The sequence below is a fragment of the Diorhabda sublineata genome, unplaced genomic scaffold (assembly GCF_026230105.1).
Source record: "Diorhabda sublineata isolate icDioSubl1.1 unplaced genomic scaffold, icDioSubl1.1 Dsub_71, whole genome shotgun sequence".
NCBI classification, from domain to species: Eukaryota; Metazoa; Arthropoda; class Insecta; order Coleoptera; family Chrysomelidae; genus Diorhabda; species Diorhabda sublineata.
In genome coordinates, this window is record NW_026614294.1 from 20001 (window position 1) to 39169 (window position 19169).

General features: G+C 45.4%; 2 non-coding genes and 1 pseudogene across 2 annotated transcripts in view; all 3 read right to left on the reverse strand.

Moving 5' to 3' along the window:
* The window catches only part of LOC130452316 (large subunit ribosomal RNA), a 4097-nt gene extending 3465 nt beyond the window's left edge, over positions 1–632 (reverse strand). The window contains exon 1 of the ribosomal RNA XR_008910941.1: positions 1–632. This exon is cut by the window's left edge and continues 3465 nt beyond it. This is a non-coding gene — a ribosomal RNA (large subunit ribosomal RNA).
* Positions 633–1266: 634 nt separating this feature from the next.
* LOC130452318 (5.8S ribosomal RNA) lies at positions 1267–1422 on the reverse strand. Its single transcript, XR_008910943.1, has one exon. It is a non-coding gene; the product is annotated as a 5.8S ribosomal RNA (ribosomal RNA).
* Positions 1423–2587: 1165 nt separating this feature from the next.
* On the reverse strand, positions 2588–4393 carry LOC130452314 (small subunit ribosomal RNA; annotated as a pseudogene).
* Positions 4394–19169: the final 14776 nt, after the last annotated feature.

A 19169-nucleotide genomic window follows, 5' to 3' on the forward strand; every position in this document is an offset into this window, starting at 1 on the left:
AGTCTTAAACAGACACCCAACGGATCACGACGTCCTACTAGAGGAAAAGTGCACGCGTTCGATATCGATTAGAAAAACGTAAAACGCGATTTATTGTGTTGCCGAAACAACAACAATATCCGTCATACAAACGTTCAACTTCAATTATCGAAACGCGAATGAATTTCCTCTTTCGACCTTTCGGGTTTCTCAGGTTTACCCCTGAACGGTTTCACGTACTCTTGAACTCTCTCTTCAAAGTGCTTTTCAACTTTCCCTCACGGTACTTGTTCGCTATCGGTCTCGTGGTCATATTTAGCCTTAGATGGAGTTTACCACCCACTTAGGGCTGCACTCTCAAGCAACCCGACTCTCAGGAGAGATCCTCACGCAATCGGCAACGGTCGCTACGGGCCTGGCACCCTCTATGGGCTGTGGCCCCGTTCAAGAAGGACTTGGACGCGCCGCACGATCTCGTGATAAACGGATCCTCCCTAACACCACATTTCCCGGTGGCCGATATCGACCACGGGATTCGGTGCTGGGCTTTTCCCTGTTCGCTCGCAGCTACTAAGGGAATCCTAGTTAGTTTCTTTTCCTCCGCTTAGTAATATGCTTAAATTCAGCGGGTAATCTCACCTGCTCTGAGGTCGATATATTATAATATATCTATAATATTTAAATACAATTCGCTAAAATATCACAAAAAAAAAAACGTGTGTTTAATCACATTATACGAAATATAACATTATTTGTTTTTATTTATAGAGGCGGCAGAGCAAGTTATACATATATATATATATATATATATATATATATATATATATATAAATTCATATATTTTGTCGATACAGTATAAATGATATAAAAAAAAACACTGGTCAGACGTCCAGTCTTCGAAACTTTATTATTTCTCTCGGACACGACGACCGCGTTATCATTTTAAATATATATAATATATACACTTATTTATCGACTATATATACGTAAATATAACTCTACCAAACAAATTTTATGTATTTCATATAAAAATACACACGATCAATTTATGGTAGTAATAGCGTCGTTGTGTTCAAAAATTGCGCAAATTTTTTCTATAAAAAATTTACGCTGCTTTTCGCATTTTAGGATGCCGCACAAAAAAAAAATACGCACAAGTTTATAGTATGTGCGTGTGTTTTCTTTTAGTGTGCGTTATTGTGTCTCACACATCCAACACGCTTAGTCATTTATTTTTCTATAATAAATTGAAAAATTTTAAATTCTAAGCAGTCTTTTAAATTGATACGACCCTCAGTCAGGAGTGGTCCGGGAACGAGTATCCGAGGACCGCAATGTGCGTTCGAAATGTCGATGTTCATGTGTCCTGCAGTTCACAAGTTGACGCGCAATTAGCTGCGTTCTTCATCGACCCACGAGCCAAGTGATTCACCGTTCAGGGTAATCATTTTATTATGTCGTTTTCTCATATTCTATTCGTCGTATTTTTAATATTTGATTATTAAATTAATAATAATATTATAATATTTTATACGCGTATAGAATTATCTAACGACATTTATATAATATATATATATATATATATATATATATATTATTTATTAAATGGTAATTATATATAAATTTTAGAGAAATTATAATATCGTACTTAAAAATATCCGATAAATTTTAACCGCTGCACATGTTTTATTACAAACGAGGCGCGCATAGACAGATATCTCGCACGATATATTCCTCTTAATTATTACAAGTTTTTTAATCTTGAAAGTTTTATACAAATTTCGACACGGTCGGGCGTAAATCTTCGAACACCTTCGAAATAATACGTGAAATATTATTTCTAAAACGAATTTTTATACATATCGAAAGAATCGACACGTGCTTAAAAGTTTCGTTTAGGTACCCGGATGAAGAAAATGTCTTATCATCTCACATAATCATCATCACATATAATATTGTCGAAATTTTTTTGTATTACCTTCGATCGATAAAAAACTTATGTAATAATAAAAAAACGAAATAAAATTTCTCCATAAAAATACAGAAGACAGACACACACGACGACAACAACAACAACAACAACAACAACAGACGACGTTTCAATAATCTATATATTTTTCGTTTATTATAATAACGATTCTTTATATTAGAACGTTTTTAGTTAACAAGAAATTTTGTTAATGATCGTTCTGTCAATCGTTAATATATATATATATATAATAATAAAAATATATTGTTACTACTATTGTGTCGTCATCGTCGTTCGTCGTCGTCGTCGTCGTCGACTCCTTCTACTAATCTATGATAAAAATTTTTCGTTATTTTTACTGTAAATTTATATATGTAGATATATATTTTATAGACGTATGAAATATATTTATCTTTTTTTTTTTTAAATATTATTCGAAACTTGTTCGAATTTTATAAAAAAAAAAAAAAAAAATTTCAATATATATACATCATATATTTATATCATATATAAATTTTCTTTTGAAGAGTTCGATTATTTTGTAGAAAAGAAAAATTTCTTTCACAATTATATATAATATAATAATACAGACTTGATTTCGTTTTTTTATTTTTTGTTTAAAAACGAACAAATACTCTGTAATGATCCTTCCGCAGGTTCACCTACGGAAACCTTGTTACGACTTTTACTTCCTCTAAATGATCAAGTTTGGTCATCTTTCCGAAGCATCGGCGACGCCGAAACGCCACCGCGCTCAGTCCGAAGACCTCACTAAATCATTCAATCGGTAGTAGCGACGGGCGGTGTGTACAAAGGGCAGGGACGTAATCAACGCGAGCTTATGACTCGCGCTTACTGGGAATTCCTCGTTCATGGGGAACAATTGCAAGCCCCAATCCCTAGCACGAAGGAGGTTCAGCGGGTTACCCGGGCCGCTCGGCCAGGGAGGACACGCTGATTCCTTCAGTGTAGCGCGCGTGCGGCCCAGAACATCTAAGGGCATCACAGACCTGTTATTGCTCAATCTCGTGCGGCTAGAAGCCGCCTGTCCCTCTAAGAAGAATTATTTGTACGCCGACAGTAAAAACCGCGAACGGCAAGAGCCGAAACTCAATACCGACGGGCCTTTGGGATGTCGAAATACGCCTAGTTAGCAGGCTAGAGTCTCGTTCGTTATCGGAATTAACCAGACAAATCGCTCCACCAACTAAGAACGGCCATGCACCACCACCCACCGAATCAAGAAAGAGCTCTCAATCTGTCAATCCTTCCGGTGTCCGGGCCTGGTGAGGTTTCCCGTGTTGAGTCAAATTAAGCCGCAGGCTCCACTCCTGGTGGTGCCCTTCCGTCAATTCCTTTAAGTTTCAGCTTTGCAACCATACTTCCCCCGGAACCCAAAAGCTTTGGTTTCCCGGAAGCTGCCCGCCGAGTCATCGGAGGAACGTCGGCGGATCGCTAGCTGGCATCGTTTATGGTTAGAACTAGGGCGGTATCTGATCGCCTTCGAACCTCTAACTTTCGTTCTTGATCAATGAAAGCGTTTTTGGCAAATGCTTTCGCTTCTGTCCGTCTTGCGACGATCCAAGAATTTCACCTCTAACGTCGCAATACGAATGCCCCCATCCGTTCCTATTAATCATTACCTCGGGGTTCCGAAAACCAACAAAATAGAACCGAGGTCCTATTCCATTATTCCATGCACACAGTATTCAGGCAAAATTTTGGCCTGCTTTAAGCACTCTAATTTGTTCAAAGTAAACGTGCCGGCCCACCTCGACACTCAGTCAAGAGCACCGCGGCGGGATTGAGTTGGGCCGCCCTTGCGAGCTAAGCCCACCGGCAGGACGTCCCACGACACGCCAGTTGACACCGCGTACGATGAACCAGCGGCGTGGGACACAGATTCGACTACGAGCTTTTTAACCGCAACAACTTTAATATACGCTATTGGAGCTGGAATTACCGCGGCTGCTGGCACCAGACTTGCCCTCCAATTGATCCTCGTTAAAGGGTTTAGAGTGTACTCATTCCGATTACGGGGCCTCGGATGAGTCCCGTATCGTTATTTTTCGTCACTACCTCCCCGTGCCGGGAGTGGGTAATTTGCGCGCCTGCTGCCTTCCTTGGATGTGGTAGCCGTTTCTCAGGCTCCCTCTCCGGAATCGAACCCTGATTCCCCGTTACCCGTTACAACCATGGTAGGCGCAGAACCTACCATCGACAGTTGATAAGGCAGACATTTGAAAGATGCGTCGCCGGTGCGAGACCGTGCGATCAGCGAAAAGTTATTCAGAGTCACCAAATTGTACGATGTGGGTACGATCTAAGGAACCATAACTGATTTAATGAGCCTTTCGCGGTTTCACCTTAATTTGGCTTGTACTGAGACATGCATGGCTTAATCTTTGAGACAAGCATATGACTACTGGCAGGATCAACCAGGGAACTACTATTTGTGTATTTTATATATAATAAAACTATTATCGAAAAAGTTTTAATAACAATATCCACCACATAATGTGAGGATGAGAATTATGATGACGTTTTTTCATATTACATATATTTTATATTTATACACATAATATTTTATATTCATCTATATTCTCGTATATAATAAACACATTGTTATTTACTTTTTCGTTTGCGTGGTGTTTGCTGCGCTTATTATTGAAAATATATAATTTTCGGCGCCACGCTTTATATATTATAATATATTTTTCTTATATTTCATAAAATTTTCACCGAATCGACTATAAATTTATCTAAAATTTAATCGAAATGATATTTTAAATAAGATATAATTACGTCGACCGGAATAGAATTTCGACATTATCTCTACCCTTCGCTAGATTGTAAGCGACATGGTTTACAATTAGATAATAATGAACGAAATTTTTATTCTCGCTCGGAATAATGAGAGTTATCGCAATGTTGTGTAATAATATAAATGTTATATTATTATATATATTTTTATAGACGATCGCATATGAATCGCTCGCGGTAAAACGCTAGCTAAATTCGCGATCTCGCAATATATATTTAATTTGTGGATAAATTGATATAATATCTAAAAAGGGAACCGCTAGCAATATACGATAATATATTGGAGGAGAACGGGGACCCTTTCAGAAAACTATATAATCCACTATAATGTGGAATGACCGATACAACGTCTTTACGTAAATTATAACGAGTTCATTAAAATTTAACGAGACGTCAACTTCGATACACCACACATATATGTGCGCTGTACAACGGTACGCTTTCTACATTAACATTAATAAAGATGTATAGTGAAAATATATAAAAGATGTATTATGAATATTAAAAAGAAGTATTATGAAACTTCATACCGTCCGAGACGTAAAAGTGTTATGGAAAATATTAACAATAACGGAAAAAAAGTATTATGAAATTAGATTGCCGCTCGATGTACGAACGTACGAGATGTATTATATAAAAGTTGTATGAAAATAGTGATAATAATGAAAAACAAGTATTATGAAATGAGATTTTCCCTAAATATATGAACTTGTCGAAAAAGATGAATTGTGAAAGTTGAATGGAGACGTTTTGTGTGTAGGAGCCGTTCGAGGTATATTATATAAAAGTGTTATTGAAAATATTGACAATAACGGAAAAAATGTATTATGAAATTAGATCGCCGCTCGATGAACGAACGTACGAGATGTATTATATAAAAGTTGTATGAAAAAAGTAATAATTATGAAAAACAAGTATTATGAAATGAGATTTTCCCTAAATATATGAACTTGTCGAAAAAGATGAATTGTGAAAGTTGAATGGAGATGTTTTGTATGTAGGAACCGTTCGAGGTATATTATATAAAAGTGTTATGGAAAATATTAACAATAACGGAAAAAATGTATTATGAAATTAGATCGCCGCTCGATGAACGAACGTACGAGATGTATTATATAAAAGTTGTATGAAAATAGTAATAATTATGAAAAACAAGTATTATGAAATGAGATTTTCCCTAAATATATGAACTTGTCGAAAAAGATGAATTGTGAAAGTTGAATGGAGATGTTTTGTATGTAGGAACCGTTCGAGGTATATTATATAAAAGTGTTATGGAAAATATTGACAATAACGGAAAAAATGTATTATGAAATTAGATCGCCGCTCGATGAACGAACGTACGAGATGTATTATATAAAAGTTGTATGAAAATAGTAATAATTATGAAAAACAAGTATTATGAAATGAGATTTTCCCTAAATATATGAACTTGTCGAAAAAGATGAATTGTGAAAGTTGAATGGAGATGTTTTGTATGTAGGAACCGTTCGAGGTATATTATATAAAAGTGTTATGGAAAATATTAACAATAACGGAAAAAATGTATTATGAAATTAGATCGCCGCTCGATGAACGAACGTACGAGATGTATTATATAAAAGTTGTATGAAAATAGTAATAATTATGAAAAACAAGTATTATGAAATGAGATTTTCCCTAAATATATGAACTTGTCGAAAAAGATGAATTGTAAAAGTTGAATGGAGATGTTTTGTATGTAGGAACCGTTCGAGGTATATTATATAAAAGTGTTATGGAAAATATTGACAATAACGGAAAAAATGTATTATGAAATTAGATCGCCGCTCGATGAACGAACGTACGAGATATATTATATAAAAGTTGTATGAAAATAGTAATAATTATGAAAAACAAGTATTATGAAATGAGATTTTCCCTAAATATATGAACTTGTCGAAAAAGATGAATTGTGAAAGTTGAATGGAGATGTTTTGTATGTAGGAGCCGTTCGAGGTATATTATATAAAAGTGCTATGAAAATATTAACAATAACGGAAAAAAGTATTATGAAATTAGATCGCCGCTCGATGTATGAACGTCCGAGATGTATTATATAAAAGTTGTATTAAATTAGTGATAATAATGAAAAACAAGTAGTATGAAATTATATTCCGCTCGACTTAGGAACTTGTCGAAAAAGATGAATTGTGAAAGTTGAATGGAGTTGTTTTTTATGTAGGAGCCGTTCGAGGTATATAATATAAAAGTGCTATGAAAATATTAACAATAACGGAAAAAAGTATTATGAAATTAGATCGCCGCTCGATGTATGAACGTCCGAGATGTATTATATAAAAGTTGTATTAAATTAGTGATAATAATGAAAAACAAGTAGTATGAAATTATATTCCGCTCGATATAAGAACTTGTCGAAAAAGATGAATTGCGAAAATTGAATGGAGATGTTTTGTATGTAGGAGCCGTTCGAGGTATATTATATAAAAGTGTTAAGCGTGGCTTCAGGCCGGCAGAGGGCGCTAGTGTCTGTAAATTCGTGTCAAGTTTGGCGTCTGGCCGGCAGAGGGCGCTAGTGTCTATAAAACCGTGTTAAGTGTGGCTTCTGGCCGGCAGGTGGCGCTAGTGTCTGTAAATTCGTGTCAAGTTTGGCGTCTGGCCGGCAGAGGGCGCTAGTGTCTATAAAACCGTGTTTAGTTTGTCTTCTGGCCGGCAGAGGGCGCTAGTGTCTGTAAATTCGTGTCAAGTTTGGCGTCTGGCTGGCAGAGGGCGCTAGTGTCTATAAAACCGTGTTTAGTTTGTCTTCTGGCCGGCAGAGGGCGCTAGTGTCTATAAAACCGTGTTAAGTGTGGCTTCTGGCCGGCAGGTGGCGCTAGTGTCTGTGAATTCGTGCAAGTTTGGCGCCTGGCCGGCAGAGGGCGCTAGTGTCTATAAAACCGTGTTAAGTGTGGCTTCTGGCCGGCAGGTGGCGCTAGTGTCTGTAAATTCGTGTCAAGTTTGGCGTCTGGCCGGCAGAGGGCGCTAGTGTCTATAAAACCGTGTTTAGTTTGTCTTCTGGCCGGCAGAGGGCGCAAGTGTCTGTAAATTCGTGTCAAGTTTGGCGTCTGGCTGGCAGAGGGCGCTAGTGTCTGTAAATTCGTGTCAAGTTTGGCGTCTGGCCGGTAGAGGGCACTAGTGTCTATAAAACCGTGTTAAGTGTGGCTTCTGGCCGGTAGAGGGCGCTAGTGTCTGTAAATTCGTGTCAAGTTTGGCGTCTGGCCGGCAGAGGGCGCTAGTGTCTATAAAACCGTGTTAAGTGTGGCTTCTGGCCGGCAGGTGGCGCTAGTGTCTGTAAATTCGTGTCAAGTTTGGCGCCTGGCCGGCAGAGGGCGCTAGTGTCTATAAAACCGTGTTTAGTTTGTCTTCTGGCCGGCAGAGGGCGCTAGTGTCTATAAAACCGTGTTAAGTGTGGCTTCTGGCCGGCAGGTGGCGCTAGTGTCTGTGAATTCGTGCAAGTTTGGCGCCTGGCCGGCAGAGGGCGCTAGTGTCTATAAAACCGTGTTAAGTGTGGCTTCTGGCCGGCAGGTGGCGCTAGTGTCTGTAAATTCGTGTCAAGTTTGGCGTCTGGCCGGCAGAGGGCGCTAGTGTCTATAAAACCGTGTTTAGTTTGTCTTCTGGCCGGCAGAGGGCGCTAGTGTCTGTAAATTCGTGTCAAGTTTGGCGTCTGGCTGGCAGAGGGCGCTAGTGTCTATAAAACCGTGTTTAGTTTGTCTTCTGGCCGGCAGGTGGCGCTAGTGTGTATAAAACCGTGTTAAGCGTGGCTTCAGGCCGGCAGAGGGCGCTAGTGTCTATAAAACCGTGTTTAGTTTGTCTTCTTGCCGGCAGGTGGCGCTAGTGTCTATAAAACCGTGTTTAGTTTTTCTTCTGGCCGGTAGGATATAAGAACTTGTCGAGGTGTAACATATAAAAGTTGTATGAAATAGTAATAACATCGAAAAAAAAAAACCGTGTCAAGTTTGGCGCCTGGCCGGCAGAGGGCGCTAGTGTCTATAAAACCGTGTTAAGTGTGGCTTCTGGCCGGCAGGTGGCGCTAGTGTCTATAAAACCGTGTTTAGTTTGTCTTCTGGCCGGCAGAGGGCGCTAGTGTCTATAAAACCGTGTTAAGTGTGGCTTCTGGCCGGCAGGTGGCGCTAGTGTCTGTGAATTCGTGCAAGTTTGGCGCCTGGCCGGCAGAGGGCGCTAGTGTCTATAAAACCGTGTTAAGTGTGGCTTCTGGCCGGCAGGTGGCGCTAGTGTCTGTGAATTCGTGCAAGTTTGGCGCCTGGCCGGCAGAGGGCGCTAGTGTCTATAAAACCGTGTTAAGTGTGGCTTCTGGCCGGCAGGTGGCGCTAGTGTCTGTAAATTCGTGTCAAGTTTGGAGTCTGGCCGGCAGAGGGCGCTAGTGTCTATAAAACCGTGTTTAGTTTGTCTTCTGGCCGGCAGAGGGCGCTAGTGTCTGTAAATTCGTGTCAAGTTTGGCGTCTGGCTGGCAGAGGGCGCTAGTGTCTATAAAACCGTGTTTAGTTTGTCTTCTGGCCGGCAGGTGGCGCTAGTGTGTATAAAACCGTGTTAAGCGTGGCTTCAGGCCGGCAGAGGGCGCTAGTGTCTATAAAACCGTGTTTAGTTTGTCTTCTTGCCGGCAGGTGGCGCTAGTGTCTATAAAACCGTGTTTAGTTTTTCTTCTGGCCGGTAGGATATAAGAACTTGTCGAGGTGTAACATATAAAAGTTGTATGAAATAGTAATAACATCGAAAAAAAAAAACCGTGTCAAGTTTGGCGCCTGGCCGGCAGAGGGCGCTAGTGTCTATAAAACCGTGTTAAGTGTGGCTTCTGGCCGGCAGGTGGCGCTAGTGTCTGTAAATTCGTGTCAAGTTTGGCGTCTGGCCGGTAGAGGGCACTAGTGTCTATAAAACCGTGTTAAGTGTGGCTTCTGGCCGGCAGAGGGCGCTAGTGTCTGTAAATTCGTGTCAAGTTTGGCGTCTGGCCGGCAGAGGGCGCTAGTGTCTATAAAACCGTGTTAAGTGTGGCTTCTGGCCGGCAGGTGGCGCTAGTGTCTGTGAATTCGTGCAAGTTTGGCGCCTGGCCGGCAGAGGGCGCTAGTGTCTATAAAACCGTGTTAAGTGTGGCTTCTGGCCGGCAGGTGGCGCTAGTGTCTGTAAATTCGTGTCAAGTTTGGCGTCTGGCCGGCAGAGGGCGCTAGTGTCTATAAAACCGTGTTTAGTTTGTCTTCTGGCCGGCAGAGGGCGCTAGTGTCTGTAAATTCGTGTCAAGTTTGGCGTCTGGCTGGCAGAGGGCGCTAGTGTCTATAAAACCGTGTTTAGTTTGTCTTCTGGCCGGCAGGTGGCGCTAGTGTGTATAAAACCGTGTTAAGCGTGGCTTCAGGCCGGCAGAGGGCGCTAGTGTCTATAAAACCGTGTTTAGTTTGTCTTCTTGCCGGCAGGTGGCGCTAGTGTCTATAAAACCGTGTTTAGTTTTTCTTCTGGCCGGTAGGATATAAGAACTTGTCGAGGTGTAACATATAAAAGTTGTATGAAATAGTAATAACATCGAAAAAAAAAAACCGTGTCAAGTTTGGCGCCTGGCCGGCAGAGGGCGCTAGTGTCTATAAAACCGTGTTAAGTGTGGCTTCTGGCCGGCAGGTGGCGCTAGTGTCTATAAAACCGTGTTTAGTTTGTCTTCTGGCCGGCAGAGGGCGCTAGTGTCTATAAAACCGTGTTAAGTGTGGCTTCTGGCCGGCAGGTGGCGCTAGTGTCTGTGAATTCGTGCAAGTTTGGCGCCTGGCCGGCAGAGGGCGCTAGTGTCTATAAAACCGTGTTTAGTTTGTCTTCTGGCCGGCAGAGGGCGCTAGTGTCTGTAAATTCGTGTCAAGTTTGGCGTCTGGCCGGCAGAGGGCGCTAGTGTCTATAAAACCGTGTTTAGTTTGTCTTCTGGCCGGCAGAGGGCGCTAGTGTCTGTAAATTCGTGTCAAGTTTGGCGTCTGGCTGGCAGAGGGCGCTAGTGTCTATAAAACCGTGTTTAGTTTGTCTTCTGGCCGGCAGGTGGCGCTAGTGTGTATAAAACCGTGTTAAGCGTGGCTTCAGGCCGGCAGAGGGCGCTAGTGTCTATAAAACCGTGTTTAGTTTGTCTTCTTGCCGGCAGGTGGCGCTAGTGTCTATAAAACCGTGTTTAGTTTTTCTTCTGGCCGGTAGGATATAAGAACTTGTCGAGGTGTAACATATAAAAGTTGTATGAAATAGTAATAACATCGAAAAAAAAAAACCGTGTCAAGTTTGGCGCCTGGCCGGCAGAGGGCGCTAGTGTCTATAAAACCGTGTTAAGTGTGGCTTCTGGCCGGCAGGTGGCGCTAGTGTCTATAAAACCGTGTTTAGTTTGTCTTCTGGCCGGCAGAGGGCGCTAGTGTCTATAAAACCGTGTTAAGTGTGGCTTCTGGCCGGCAGGTGGCGCTAGTGTCTGTGAATTCGTGCAAGTTTGGCGCCTGGCCGGCAGAGGGCGCTAGTGTCTATAAAACCGTGTTAAGTGTGGCTTCTGGCCGGCAGGTGGCGCTAGTGTCTGTAAATTCGTGTCAAGTTTGGCGTCTGGCCGGCAGAGGGCGCTAGTGTCTATAAAACCGTGTTTAGTTTGTCTTCTGGCCGGCAGAGGGCGCTAGTGTCTGTAAATTCGTGTCAAGTTTGGCGTCTGGCTGGCAGAGGGCGCTAGTGTCTATAAAACCGTGTTTAGTTTGTCTTCTGGCCGGCAGGTGGCGCTAGTGTGTATAAAACCGTGTTAAGCGTGGCTTCAGGCCGGCAGAGGGCGCTAGTGTCTATAAAACCGTGTTTAGTTTGTCTTCTTGCCGGCAGGTGGCGCTAGTGTCTATAAAACCGTGTTTAGTTTTTCTTCTGGCCGGTAGGATATAAGAACTTGTCGAGGTGTAACATATAAAAGTTGTATGAAATAGTAATAACATCGAAAAAAAAAAACCGTGTCAAGTTTGGCGCCTGGCCGGCAGAGGGCGCTAGTGTCTATAAAACCGTGTTAAGTGTGGCTTCTGGCCGGCAGGTGGCGCTAGTGTCTGTAAATTCGTGTCAAGTTTGGCGTCTGGCCGGTAGAGGGCACTAGTGTCTATAAAACCGTGTTAAGTGTGGCTTCTGGCCGGCAGAGGGCGCTAGTGTCTGTAAATTCGTGTCAAGTTTGGCGCCTGGCCGGCAGAGGGCGCTAGTGTCTATAAAACCGTGTTAAGTGTGGCTTCTGGCCGGCAGGTGGCGCTAGTGTCTGTAAATTTGTGTCAAGTTTGGCGCCTGGCCGGCAGAGGGCGCTAGTGTCTATAAAACCGTGTTTAGTTTGTCTTCTGGCCGGCAGAGGGCGCTAGTGTCTATAAAACCGTGTTAAGTGTGGCTTCTGGCCGGCAGGTGGCGCTAGTGTCTGTGAATTCGTGCAAGTTTGGCGTCTGGCCGGTAGAGGGCACTAGTGTCTATAAAACCGTGTTAAGTGTGGCTTCTGGCCGGCAGAGGGCGCTAGTGTCTGTAAATTCGTGTCAAGTTTGGCGCCTGGCCGGCAGAGGGCGCTAGTGTCTATAAAACCGTGTTAAGTGTGGCTTCTGGCCGGCAGGTGGCGCTAGTGTCTGTAAATTCGTGTCAAGTTTGGCGCCTGGCCGGCAGAGGGCGCTAGTGTCTATAAAACCGTGTTTAGTTTGTCTTCTGGCCGGCAGAGGGCGCTAGTGTCTATAAAACCGTGTTAAGTGTGGCTTCTGGCCGGCAGGTGGCGCTAGTGTCTATAAAACCGTGTTTAGTTTGTCTTCTGGCCGGCAGAGGGCGCTAGTGTCTATAAAACCGTGTTAAGTGTGGCTTCTGGCCGGCAGGTGGCGCTAGTGTCTGTGAATTCGTGCAAGTTTGGCGCCTGGCCGGCAGAGGGCGCTAGTGTCTATAAAACCGTGTTAAGTGTGGCTTCTGGCCGGCAGGTGGCGCTAGTGTCTGTAAATTCGTGTCAAGTTTGGCGTCTGGCCGGCAGAGGGCGCTAGTGTCTATAAAACCGTGTTTAGTTTGTCTTCTGGCCGGCAGAGGGCGCTAGTGTCTGTAAATTCGTGTCAAGTTTGGCGTCTGGCTGGCAGAGGGCGCTAGTGTCTATAAAACCGTGTTTAGTTTGTCTTCTGGCCGGCAGGTGGCGCTAGTGTGTATAAAACCGTGTTAAGCGTGGCTTCAGGCCGGCAGAGGGCGCTAGTGTCTATAAAACCGTGTTTAGTTTGTCTTCTTGCCGGCAGGTGGCGCTAGTGTCTATAAAACCGTGTTTAGTTTTTCTTCTGGCCGGTAGGATATAAGAACTTGTCGAGGTGTAACATATAAAAGTTGTATGAAATAGTAATAACATCGAAAAAAAAAAACCGTGTCAAGTTTGGCGTCTGGCCGGCAGAGGGCGCTAGTGTCTATAAAACCGTGTTAAGTGTGGCTTCTGGCCGGCAGGTGGCGCTAGTGTCTGTAAATTCGTGTCAAGTTTGGCGTCTGGCCGGTAGAGGGCACTAGTGTCTATAAAACCGTGTTAAGTGTGGCTTCTGGCCGGCAGAGGGCGCTAGTGTCTGTAAATTCGTGTCAAGTTTGGCGTCTGGCCGGCAGAGGGCGCTAGTGTCTATAAAACCGTGTTAAGTGTGGCTTCTGGCCGGCAGGTGGCGCTAGTGTCTGTAAATTCGTGTCAAGTTTGGCGCCTGGCCGGCAGAGGGCGCTAGTGTCTATAAAACCGTGTTTAGTTTGTCTTCTGGCCGGCAGAGGGCGCTAGTGTCTATAAAACCGTGTTAAGTGTGGCTTCTGGCCGGCAGGTGGCGCTAGTGTCTATAAAACCGTGTTAAGTGTGGCTTCTGGCCGGCAGGTGGCGCTAGTGTCTGTAAATTCGTGTCAAGTTTGGAGTCTGGCCGGCAGAGGGCGCTAGTGTCTATAAAACCGTGTTTAGTTTGTCTTCTGGCCGGCAGAGGGCGCTAGTGTCTGTAAATTCGTGTCAAGTTTGGCGTCTGGCTGGCAGAGGGCGCTAGTGTCTATAAAACCGTGTTTAGTTTGTCTTCTGGCCGGCAGGTGGCGCTAGTGTGTATAAAACCGTGTTAAGCGTGGCTTCAGGCCGGCAGAGGGCGCTAGTGTCTATAAAACCGTGTTTAGTTTGTCTTCTTGCCGGCAGGTGGCGCTAGTGTCTATAAAACCGTGTTTAGTTTTTCTTCTGGCCGGTAGGATATAAGAACTTGTCGAGGTGTAACATATAAAAGTTGTATGAAATAGTAATAACATCGAAAAAAAAAAACCGTGTCAAGTTTGGCGCCTGGCCGGCAGAGGGCGCTAGTGTCTATAAAACCGTGTTAAGTGTGGCTTCTGGCCGGCAGGTGGCGCTAGTGTCTGTAAATTCGTGTCAAGTTTGGCGTCTGGCCGGTAGAGGGCACTAGTGTCTATAAAACCGTGTTAAGTGTGGCTTCTGGCCGGCAGAGGGCGCTAGTGTCTGTAAATTCGTGTCAAGTTTGGCGTCTGGCCGGCAGAGGGCGCTAGTGTCTATAAAACCGTGTTAAGTGTGGCTTCTGGCCGGCAGGTGGCGCTAGTGTCTGTGAATTCGTGCAAGTTTGGCGCCTGGCCGGCAGAGGGCGCTAGTGTCTATAAAACCGTGTTAAGTGTGGCTTCTGGCCGGCAGGTGGCGCTAGTGTCTGTAAATTCGTGTCAAGTTTGGCGTCTGGCCGGCAGAGGGCGCTAGTGTCTATAAAACCGTGTTTAGTTTGTCTTCTGGCCGGCAGAGGGCGCTAGTGTCTGTAAATTCGTGTCAAGTTTGGCGTCTGGCTGGCAGAGGGCGCTAGTGTCTATAAAACCGTGTTTAGTTTGTCTTCTGGCCGGCAGGTGGCGCTAGTGTGTATAAAACCGTGTTAAGCGTGGCTTCAGGCCGGCAGAGGGCGCTAGTGTCTATAAAACCGTGTTTAGTTTGTCTTCTTGCCGGCAGGTGGCGCTAGTGTCTATAAAACCGTGTTTAGTTTTTCTTCTGGCCGGTAGGATATAAGAACTTGTCGAGGTGTAACATATAAAAGTTGTATGAAATAGTAATAACATCGAAAAAAAAAACCGTGTCAAGTTTGGCGCCTGGCCGGCAGAGGGCGCTAGTGTCTATAAAACCGTGTTAAGTGTGGCTTCTGGCCGGCAGGTGGCGCTAGTGTCTATAAAACCGTGTTTAGTTTGTCTTCTGGCCGGCAGAGGGCGCTAGTGTCTATAAAACCGTGTTAAGTGTGGCTTCTGGCCGGCAGGTGGCGCTAGTGTCTGTGAATTCGTGCAAGTTTGGCGCCTGGCCGGCAGAGGGCGCTAGTGTCTATAAAACCGTGTTTAGTTTGTCTTCTGGCCGGCAGAGGGCGCTAGTGTCTGTAAATTCGTGTCAAGTTTGGCGTCTGGCCGGCAGAGGGCGCTAGTGTCTATAAAACCGTGTTTAGTTTGTCTTCTGGCCGGCAGAGGGCGCTAGTGTCTGTAAATTCGTGTCAAGTTTGGCGTCTGGCTGGCAGAGGGCGCTAGTGTCTATAAAACCGTGTTTAGTTTGTCTTCTGGCCGGCAGGTGGCGCTAGTGTGTATAAAACCGTGTTAAGCGTGGCTTCAGGCCGGCAGAGGGCGCTAGTGTCTATAAAACCGTGTTTAGTTTGTCTTCTTGCCGGCAGGTGGCGCTAGTGTCTATAAAACCGTGTTTAGTTTTTCTTCTGGCCGGTAGGATATAAGAACTTGTCGAGGTGTAACATATAAAAGTTGTATGAAATAGTAATAACATCGAAAAAAAAAAACCGTGTCAAGTTTGGCGCCTGGCCGGCAGAGGGCGCTAGTGTCTATAAAACCGTGTTAAGTGTGGCTTCTGGCCGGCAGGTGGCGCTAGTGTCTGTAAATTCGTGTCAAGTTTGGCGTCTGGCCGGTAGAGGGCACTAGTGTCTATAAAACCGTGTTAAGTGTGGCTTCTGGCCGGCAGAGGGCGCTAGTGTCTGTAAATTCGTGTCAAGTTTGGCGCCTGGCCGGCAGAGGGCGCTAGTGTCTATGAAACCGTGTTAAGTGTGGCTTCTGGCCGGCAGGTGGCGCTAGTGTCTATAAAACCGTGTTTAGTTTGTCTTCTGGCCGGCAGAGGGCGCTAGTGTCTATAAAACCGTGTTAAGTGTGGCTTCTGGCCGGCAGGTGGCGCTAGTGTCTGTGAATTCGTGCAAGTTTGGCGCCTGGCCGGCAGAGGGCGCTAGTGTCTATAAAACCGTGTTAAGTGTGGCTTCTGGCCGGCAGGTGGCGCTAGTGTCTGTAAATTCGTGTCAAGTTTGGAGTCTGGCCGGCAGAGGGCGCTAGTGTCTATAAAACCGTGTTTAGTTTGTCTTCTGGCCGGCAGAGGGCGCTAGTGTCTGTAAATTCGTGTCAAGTTTGGCGTCTGGCTGGCAGAGGGCGCTAGTGTCTATAAAACCGTGTTTAGTTTGTCTTCTGGCCGGCAGGTGGCGCTAGTGTGTATAAAACCGTGTTAAGCGTGGCTTCAGGCCGGCAGAGGGCGCTAGTGTCTATAAAACCGTGTTTAGTTTGTCTTCTTGCCGGCAGGTGGCGCTAGTGTCTATAAAACCGTGTTTAGTTTTTCTTCTGGCCGGTAGGATATAAGAACTTGTCGAGGTGTAACATATAAAAGTTGTATGAAATAGTAATAACATCGAAAAAAAAAAACCGTGTCAAGTTTGGCGCCTGGCCGGCAGAGGGCGCTAGTGTCTATAAAACCGTGTTAAGTGTGGCTTCTGGCCGGCAGGTGGCGCTAGTGTCTGTAAATTCGTGTCAAGTTTGGCGTCTGGCCGGTAGAGGGCACTAGTGTCTATAAAACCGTGTTAAGTGTGGCGTCTGGCCGGCAGAGGGCGCTAGTGTCTATAAAACCGTGTTAAGTGTGGCTTCTGGCCGGCAGGTGGCGCTAGTGTCTGTGAATTCGTGCAAGTTTGGCGCCTGGCCGGCAGAGGGCGCTAGTGTCTATAAAACCGTGTTAAGTGTGGCTTCTGGCCGGCAGGTGGCGCTAGTGTCTGTAAATTCGTGTCAAGTTTGGCGTCTGGCCGGCAGAGGGCGCTAGTGTCTATAAAACCGTGTTTAGTTTGTCTTCTGGCCGGCAGAGGGCGCTAGTGTCTGTAAATTCGTGTCAAGTTTGGCGTCTGGCTGGCAGAGGGCGCTAGTGTCTATAAAACCGTGTTTAGTTTGTCTTCTGGCCGGCAGGTGGCGCTAGTGTGTATAAAACCGTGTTAAGCGTGGCTTCAGGCCGGCAGAGGGCGCTAGTGTCTATAAAACCGTGTTTAGTTTGTCTTCTTGCCGGCAGGTGGCGCTAGTGTCTATAAAACCGTGTTTAGTTTTTCTTCTGGCCGGTAGGATATAAGAACTTGTCGAGGTGTAACATATAAAAGTTGTATGAAATAGTAATAACATCGAAAAAAAAAACCGTGTCAAGTTTGGCGCCTGGCCGGCAGAGGGCGCTAGTGTCTATAAAACCGTGTTAAGTGTGGCTTCTGGCCGGCAGGTGGCGCTAGTGTCTATAAAACCGTGTTTAGTTTGTCTTCTGGCCGGCAGAGGGCGCTAGTGTCTATAAAACCGTGTTAAGTGTGGCTTCTGGCCGGCAGGTGGCGCTAGTGTCTGTGAATTCGTGCAAGTTTGGCGCCTGGCCGGCAGAGGGCGCTAGTGTCTATAAAACCGTGTTTAGTTTGTCTTCTGGCCGGCAGAGGGCGCTAGTGTCTGTAAATTCGTGTCAAGTTTGGCGTCTGGCCGGCAGAGGGCGCTAGTGTCTATAAAACCGTGTTTAGTTTGTCTTCTGGCCGGCAGAGGGCGCTAGTGTCTGTAAATTCGTGTCAAGTTTGGCGTCTGGCTGGCAGAGGGCGCTAGTGTCTATAAAACCGTGTTTAGTTTGTCTTCTGGCCGGCAGGTGGCGCTAGTGTGTATAAAACCGTGTTAAGCGTGGCTTCAGGCCGGCAGAGGGCGCTAGTGTCTATAAAACCGTGTTTAGTTTGTCTTCTTGCCGGCAGGTGGCGCTAGTGTCTATAAAACCGTGTTTAGTTTTTCTTCTGGCCGGTAGGATATAAGAACTTGTCGAGGTGTAACATATAAAAGTTGTATGAAATAGTAATAACATCGAAAAAAAAAAACCGTGTCAAGTTTGGCGCCTGGCCGGCAGAGGGCGCTAGTGTCTATAAAACCGTGTTAAGTGTGGCTTCTGGCCGGCAGGTGGCGCTAGTGTCTATAAAACCGTGTTTAGTTTGTCTTCTGGCCGGCAGAGGGCGCTAGTGTCTATAAAACCGTGTTAAGTGTGGCTTCTGGCCGGCAGGTGGCGCTAGTGTCTGTGAATTCGTGCAAGTTTGGCGCCTGGCCGGCAGAGGGCGCTAGTGTCTATAAAACCGTGTTAAGTGTGGCTTCTGGCCGGCAGGTGGCGCTAGTGTCTGTAAATTCGTGTCAAGTTTGGCGTCTGGCCGGCAGAGGGCGCTAGTGTCTATAGAACCGTGTTTAGTTTGTCTTCTGGCCGGCAGAGGGCGCTAGTGTCTGTAAATTCGTGTCAAGTTTGGCGTCTGGCTGGCAGAGGGCGCTAGTGTCTATAAAACCGTGTTTAGTTTGTCTTCTGGCCGGCAGGTGGCGCTAGTGTGTATAAAACCGTGTTAAGCGTGGCTTCAGGCCGGCAGAGGGCGCTAGTGTCTATAAAACCGTGTTTAGTTTGTCTTCTTGCCGGCAGGTGGCGCTAGTGTCTATAAAACCGTGTTTAGTTTTTCTTCTGGCCGGTAGGATATAAGAACTTGTCGAGGTGTAACATATAAAAGTTGTATGAAATAGTAATAACATCGAAAAAAAAAAACCGTGTCAAGTTTGGCGCCTGGCCGGCAGAGGGCGCTAGTGTCTATAAAACCGTGTTAAGTGTGGCTTCTGGCCGGCAGGTGGCGCTAGTGTCTGTAAATTCGTGTCAAGTTTGGCGTCTGGCCGGTAGAGGGCACTAGTGTCTATAAAACCGTGTTAAGTGTGGCTTCTGGCCGGCAGAGGGCGCTAGTGTCTGTAAATTCGTGTCAAGTTTGGCGCCTGGCCGGCAGAGGGCGCTAGTGTCTATAAAACCGTGTTAAGTGTGGCTTCTGGCCGGCAGGTGGCGCTAGTGTCTGTAAATTCGTGTCAAGTTTGGCGCCTGGCCGGCAGAGGGCGCTAGTGTCTATAAAACCGTGTTTAGTTTGTCTTCTGGCCGGCAGAGGGCGCTAGTGTCTATAAAACCGTGTTAAGTGTGGCTTCTGGCCGGCAGGTGGCGCTAGTGTCTGTGAATTCGTGCAAGTTTGGCGTCTGGCCGGTAGAGGGCACTAGTGTCTATAAAACCGTGTTAAGTGTGGCTTCTGGCCGGCAGAGGGCGCTAGTGTCTGTAAATTCGTGTCAAGTTTGGCGCCTGGCCGGCAGAGGGCGCTAGTGTCTATAAAACCGTGTTAAGTGT